The sequence below is a fragment of the Amphiprion ocellaris genome, chromosome 20, assembly GCF_022539595.1.
Source record: "Amphiprion ocellaris isolate individual 3 ecotype Okinawa chromosome 20, ASM2253959v1, whole genome shotgun sequence".
NCBI classification, from domain to species: Eukaryota; Metazoa; Chordata; class Actinopteri; family Pomacentridae; genus Amphiprion; species Amphiprion ocellaris.
Genome location: NC_072785.1, coordinates 25,146,066 through 25,153,921, shown reverse-complemented (window position 1 = coordinate 25,153,921; position 7,856 = coordinate 25,146,066).

The following is a 7,856-nucleotide window of genomic DNA, read 5'->3' as shown; positions in this document are numbered from 1 at the left end:
CATTTTGAATCTCCCTGTGTTAATTTTGCATTTTTGTTTTCCTTGTTTTGTACACATACTTGTTTCTTTGTGGCTACTTTTACATAATTTTGTAGTAGAATTTGTTTATTTTCATGGTCATTTTGCGGCATTGTTTTAGTTGTTTTGTACCAGTAGTTTTTAAATGTAATTTTCCATCTCTTTTTTGTCATTCTGAATCTATTTTGAATCTATATGTAGTTTTTAGCCTCACTTTGTGATTTTTTTAAATATAATTTTATGGCCATGCATTTTTCTTTCTTTCTTTTTTTTTTTTTTACATGTTTTATACATGTAGTTCTCTCATTAATCTTTCTGGTCATTTTGCATCTCTATGTAAGCTTTTTTAGCATCTTGGTGTCATCACTTTTCCATTATTTTGTCCTGGTTTTGTATCATTTTCTGGTCATTTTGCGCTGATTTTAGGTTGCTTTGTATCTGTAGTTGTTTCAAATATCTTTGTGGTCATTTTGCATCTGTAGCTTTTGTGTTTTTTTTTTTTTTTTTTTTAGCATTTCTTGGTGATAATTTTTACACCACTTCATGATTGTTTTTTGCATCATTTTGTGGTCATATTTTTGGTCATTGTGGCCACTTATGCATCATTTTATTGTCATTTTGCCAGGTCATTTAGTTGACATTACTATCTGCAATTGTTTTCTAAATCTTCAGTGTCATTTGTGCATCTGTCTGTAGTTTTCTTTGCTTCTCTTTGTAGTTTTTTTTGTAAGGTTTTATGGTCGTTTTTGCATCATTTTGTGGTCATTTGTTCACAGAGAGCAGAAAGCTAAAAGAAGCTGACTGCAGCTTGTTAGCTCTAGAGTTTGGAGGGAGCCGCTGAGATAATTACACACACTTCCATTAGCTAATTAGCCTGCAACCATTTGAAAAACAAAGCGATTCATTAAATTTGCATTTATTCAGGAAAGAGTTGGCTAGAAGTTTGTACAGTGTTCATTAGCTGTGCTAATTAATAACTCTCTTTCATGAGTGTTCAAATAATGGTTTAATGAGCTTAAATCTAAATAAGAATAAAGAGTCTACAACTGTGCTGCTGGCGCTATAAGGACTCAGAGCTGCTAACTTACTTACAGTGACAGAACTAACATGCTGACGTGACAAATTTAGCTGCTAATTGGTAGCAAACACAAAATGCAGCAGAGAGACGGAAGATAATCTTATTCGTTTTTCAGGTATTTCACCACATAAATTAGGTATAATAGACTTACAGATGGATGACGGTTCAGTTTGTGTGGTGTGTAATGTGTTCTGAGGGTGTAAAGTTTGAAAAAGATGACAATAATATCAGTTACACGTGTGTAACAGAAATCGAACGGGATGCAGGCAACTTTAGAGACTAAAAGTGACTGCAAAGATGCATAGGAAAGCAAAAAATGGATATAAAACAACAAAAAATCTATGCAAAATGGCCAAAAAGTGTAACAAAACAACCATGAATACAAAACAACTAAAGCAAAAATGAAAACTGACCACAATGATATGTGGAAAAAAACATAAAAATGATGTAAAAATGACCACACAGATGTATGAAACAACTACCGATACCAGGCCACTATTTAACAACACAAACTGAACATAAAATGATGCAAACACAACCACAAAACCAGTAAAACCATGATGCAAAATGGCTGCAGCATATATTTTCTGTGTTCTGAGGGTTTAAACTGGAGGCAGGCGGCTAAAAGAAGACATTAATTCACTTATCTGACTGCAAAGATGCATCAGATAGCTACAAAACGATATGAAACAACTAAAAAAAAGTACAAAATTGTCTCAAAGAGATACTAAAAACCACTAAAAGATGCAAAATTACCTCAAGACTTGCAAAATGACAACATGAAATAACTACAAATACAAAACACCTAAACAACTGTGCAAACCGACCATAAGTTGATGCAAAAACTACCGAAAAAACAGCTCAAACAACTATGTGAAATGATCATTAGATATGTTGTATAATGACTTCTGAGGGTGTAATGTTAGAGAAAGATAATAATCTCAGCTAAAACTCCAGATTTAATATGTGCAACAGAAATTCTGTTCCCCAAACTGGATTCAGGCGGCTAATAAAAGACACTAATTCACTTTCGAGACAAAAAATGCTTGCAAAGATCCTTAAAACAGCTGTTTAAAGGTATAAAACAACTAAAAAACTATTCATAATGACCCAAAGACTTAACTAAATAACTGTAGCTGCAAAGCAGCTAAAACAAAAATGAAAACTGACCACAAAGAGATGCAAAAAACTACAGGCAGAAGCAGAAACGACACCAAAGATGGACCAAAGGTGAACATCCAACAAACCAACAGTCTGTTCTGGTGTTTCTTGTCTTCTGTGGCATCAAGTCATTTGAATAAAACTGCAATATGAGGTGACGTTTTACAGTCGCTGCTCAAAGTAGCGTCTGTGTATTTGTCACTATCTGGTCCTTTAAAAGATGAACTCACTGCTGGTTAATTTGTCACTGAAACAGCTCAGAAATGTTTCTGCACAGTCAACCTTTATCTAAATGTAACAGTAAGATTTTAAACTTTTTCTCCAAGTCAGAAAAGAAGATCATTTGCATGCTGAACTTATATGTTTGTTCAGAATACTGTGGACTCTGATTTAATGTTTTAAGTGTGAAAGCGATCCACACTGTAAAAGACAAATTTCCTAAAAAATGCAGAAAGTCTGGTATCAAACATATCAGAGAAAGTATGTTAAAAATGATGGAATATCTGAAACAAAAATATATTTAGGATATTTCAACACATTAAAAATAGTGAAAAACATTGTAAAGTAACAAATTCCTATATGTTAAAATATATATTGTAGGTGTTTGTTTTATTTACAGTTTTTACCTGTATTTTTAACCATCTAAATATGTAAATTCATGCTTCTTTCAGTCCTTCATATACAAGTTATTTTATTTCAAATACCGACATATATCTAAAATAATAATATTTTTGCTGATTTTAATACAGTATAAATAATGAAAAACATTGTAAAAGAACAAATTCCTATTTGTGAAAATACATATTGTTGGTGTAGGCATTATTTACAGTTTTTACCTGGATTTTTTTTACCATCTAAATATGTAAATCAGTGTTTTGTTTCAGTTATTTTAACCAATTATTGTCTATAATTTAATAAAACAGGGAAAAACTTTAAAATGCTAGTTTAAAAAAATATTTGCAAATTTTCAGTCCTTTATGTATGTTTTTTTTTTTTTTTAAGTACCAGCAAATATATCTAAAATGAAAAACAATTTTGCTGATTTTAATATAGTGAAAATGGTGAAAAACATTGCAAAAGAGCAAATTCCTGTTTTTGAAAATATAAATTATTGTTGTGGACATTATTTACAATTTTTACCTGTATTTTTTACCATCTAAATATGTAAAAATTTTTTTGTTATTTTATTAATTATTATCTATAATTAAATGAAACAGGAAAAATCTGTAAAATACTAGTTAAAAAAATTATTGTAAAGTTTCAGGCCTTTATATCAATTTTTTTTTCAAATAATGGCAAATATATCTAAAATAATATCTATATTTTCCCTTTAAAGACAGTAATAATAGTGAAAAACACTAAAAAAAACTAATTCCTATTTGTGAAAATACACATTGTTGGTGTGGACAATACTCAGTTTTTACCTGTATTTTTTTTTACCATCTAAGTGTGTAAATATTTTTCTCTCTCTTATTTTATTAATTATTAGCTATATTTTTAACAAGACAGGTGAACTCTGTAAAATAAGAGAAAAATAAAGTTATAAAATGTTTGAAGTTTATTTTGTAGAGAATATCTAATAATTGTTGGGATGTATGAGTGTGCAGTGAGCTGGTGGACTGACCATCCTCAGAGCCTCGCTGCCAGCAGGCCACACAGCTGATATAATAAAACCCAACAGAGCAGCAACAGGAGCTCTAATTGGCCGGCTGACAAAAGAGGCTCATCCCCTCAATGCTCCGAATGATGGCTTATTAAACGCATCAATTAACTCATTCTAATGAACCACTCAGATGTGTATAATTATTCTGGTGGCACGCTCCGAGCCGGTTTGGGCAGGCGGGGGAATTTCTGTGCGGCTACTTGACGTCAACACAATAGCATTCAGCAGAATCCCAGAATATCTGGCGAGGAGTCGGCGGTGCAGAGACGCTTTCCGAGGGTCATGTGAAGAGACGGCGCTTTTGGCTCTGTCTGGTCTCTGGCAGCTTCCCAAAGTATTCCAGTCATGTCGGGAGGGGAATTCTTAAATAGCTGTCCTTGCTGTTAAAGCTGAGCCATGTATGGGATCCTGCAGCAGCAGCAGAAGCAGCAGCACCGTAATCCCACTGAGTTGTACATGTGTTCGGGTTTATGGTCAAAACACCATCTGGGATCAAAAGGGACAAAACGGGATAAAGAAACGTCAGTCCAGGAGGAGAGTTTAACACAGCAGTGGGTGGGAGATTGGTATTAAAGACCCTGAAAATATGCAGATCTTTATCTACCTCTAATACAAACGGAAAACTATCCTCAGCCTCAGACGTATAAACAAGCCGGCATGAACGGATGAATATGCAGCATGATTAGGTCAAATGTTCCCGCACTGGAGATCCTTAATGCTGATATCACCGTGGTCGTTCTCGCAGCTGATTTGTTTTAATTTGGTCAGACTCAAAAACAACCATTTAAAGTGATTAATGGAGAATCAGACTGAAAAATTTAGCCCAAGTTAGATGAGAAAGGTTGGAATAACCATTGAACTTCAGTCTTTAAGCGCCAAATTCTAAACTTGTATCATTCTACTCAATACCAAACATCCAGCTGAAGTAACACTGACCAAAACCAGAGACGTTATCAGGGAAAGACTCTCTCTGAATCCAAATCTATGCTAGAGACTCTATTTTATGGTCGTATACCTCAATACAAGACAGCCAGACACTGAACAAGTGGACGGACATTACAATGGACATTCATAAAATGGAGAAAATAACAGCCTTTGTCAGTCATAAACTGGGAAACCTGGGTCAACCATGTAACGCCTCTGAAGTCTGATCTTGATTTTGTTAATGGATGAATATCTTGTAAAGAATGTCAAAATTTGGACATAGTTGTTGACTGATGTGCTTTTCTTAAATTTGTAAGCAAGAGTAAATTATATGTACATAAAAAGAATAAAATTTGCAATTGTGACTCTTTCCCCATTCATTTAAATCGTGACCTGGTCTTATTAGCCGGAATTAGCCGCCTTAGGTACCTACCAAGATGGCCGTCAAGTGGTGAGACTTGGCTACAAGGACTACGTATTTTACAAATCTGTCTGTTTGCAGGTCTTGAAAAGTAATATATGTCAATTTTAAAAGCCATGAAGTGTCTTCTGCTCCAGATGAGCTCCATTAGCCACTGCTAGCATAACATACCTGGTGCACTACAATTAAACTGGGAGCTTGTAATTACATAATTAAAAATATAGCATAATATATTAGATGAATATGTACATTTAGTAAAGTCTTTAAAAACTTCTTCAGCTCTATGTTAGTGTGGTTTAATCAGATTTAATTTGGCAACAAAAGCAGAAGACACCTGCATTCACATTTAAATTGCTGAATTCTGATTGATGCCGTCTATAAACTGAGCCTTTCCCACTACAAACAAATAAAAAAAAGTAAGGTAAAATGCAAAAAACAACATTTCTCAAGTAAAAACCGTAATTCTCCTTCAACTTTGTCAGATAAAAGTGAATAATCACAACACTGCAATGCAGAAAACAGGTTTTTAGGACCTTCAAGAAGCTGAAAAAGCTCCGGCGTCCCCTCCCAGACCAATATAGTACATCTGATTAAACCCCTGCCTGCTTCAGTGGAAGTCCTCAAAGGCTGTGGTTGAACTGGCCTCCTCCCAGTAGCCAATGTGACCTACGAGGGAGGGAAGGCGAACACACTCAGCCAGCTATCGTTGCCTGAACAAATACTGATAAAAAGTTCTCCAACAAGTGCCATTCTCTTGTAATGTGACCAGCCAAGGACATTTGTGCCGAGCATGACTTCATCCTTTTAACGCTTGACGTACTTCTGATTGATGCCACAGCTGGTAAACTGTACGGTTAGCTAGTAAAATAGTCCACGCTCTCTGTAATTAATCATTAAGCCACATGCAGCTCAGCAGGCACGCTCCCATCAGAATGTAAACAACTCGCAGCATACAATATCCGCATTTGAATACTGCTCCCAGGGGAGGCATAGGGTTAAATGAAGGGTGTCTACTTCCTGTAGATAAGCCGCGGCCACACAGACGCTCTAAGAAGTGCAGGAAATTATTTTGACAAGGCAGCCGTGCAAACAAGTCAATAACCCTTCAACTACGTGCCTGCCTGAACTCAGATCTCGCAGCCGGCTTCAGGAGGCCGCCATGCCGTGCGTGGTGCTTTGTAATCTCGGTTTTGCCCCCTGGTTCGTCTGGCAGGAGATGCTCGTCGTTCAAGCGCAGACATGATGCCAGATTCCTCAGAAAGCAATGACATCATGCGCTTTGTGGACGGTCATTACGCTGTCGGGAAACCGAGGGGTTTGTGTGATTGTCTGCTGAAAATACTCAGACGTTCGTGGTTCGCTCACCTCATGACGAGTCAGAATCCAGACTTTTCTTAGGAACACAAGTTGCTCTGAACTCTGATTTTAACGGTGACCAAATATCTGGCTGCAGTTAACGTTGAGTAGCTGTGGTTATTTTCATTTCTGGGCAAAGTTATAATAACCACTTTGCCTCATCCAGTCAATTTGCAGTTTAAGTCTTTGCTTCTAAGTTGTGGCATTCAATAATAACCAGGAAAGTGTTTTTGCGTAACACCAAAGTCGACTTTCTAAATATAAAATGTCATCATTTCACTGACTATCAAATAAGTGTAACATTGTGAATTCTTGTGTTTTGTGAATTCACAGTGAGCTTTGATTTGTTCTTTGCTGAGTCAGAGTGAACATTTCTGCCAAAAATGAAGAAATTCCCTCAAGAGAGTTCAGTAAAACAACTCATCAGCACTGAGGTATCAAAAAGTTCATAAATCCACATTACATCTCCTGCTTAGCACTAAACAGCCAACAAACAGTTTCATTTTGAACAAAGTGAAGCATTTAGCAGCTAAAGAGTCAGATATTGCCCTTAGTAGTGGGTGGAGACCAAAAACTGAGCAAAAACAGAGTGAATATTGCAATTACGTATGTCAGGATGCCAGAATTATGATTCCAGAAAAGCGAATATGCTGCTCTATAACTGCTAGACACACAAAACAAGTTCACTACATCAAATTTGAAGACTGAATTTACTTCTACCTTCTCTTCTTTTCTTCCTTTAGAAACAGCCGAGCAGTCAAGCCATTGATCCATCCGTCCATCTGTTTCACATACCTGTAAAACTAATATTTTGGGATTTTGAACTGCAGATCAGGCAAAACACGTAATGTAGATATTCCATTAAAAATCAGTCGTTTCCTGCTAGAATAGTCATTTATCACATTAACAATGTCTAAATTGGATTTATCATTCATTTAATGTGATCTTCATTGAAAAAAACTGCTTTTCTTTCAAAAATAAGGACATTTGTAAGTGACCACAAACTTTTGAACAGTAGTGTAATTCCATATGTGTTCTTTCATAGCTTTGATATCTTCAGTATTAATCTACAATGTAGAAAATAATTCAAATAAATAAAAACCATTGAATGAGAAGGTGTGTCCAAACGACTGGTACTGCATGTCATGTTTTTAGAGATGATCTTGAACCACTTGCAAGGAAACTGTTTGGTTTTCCAGCGCGGCAGACTGCTAATAACTGAATTCAAATTTTTA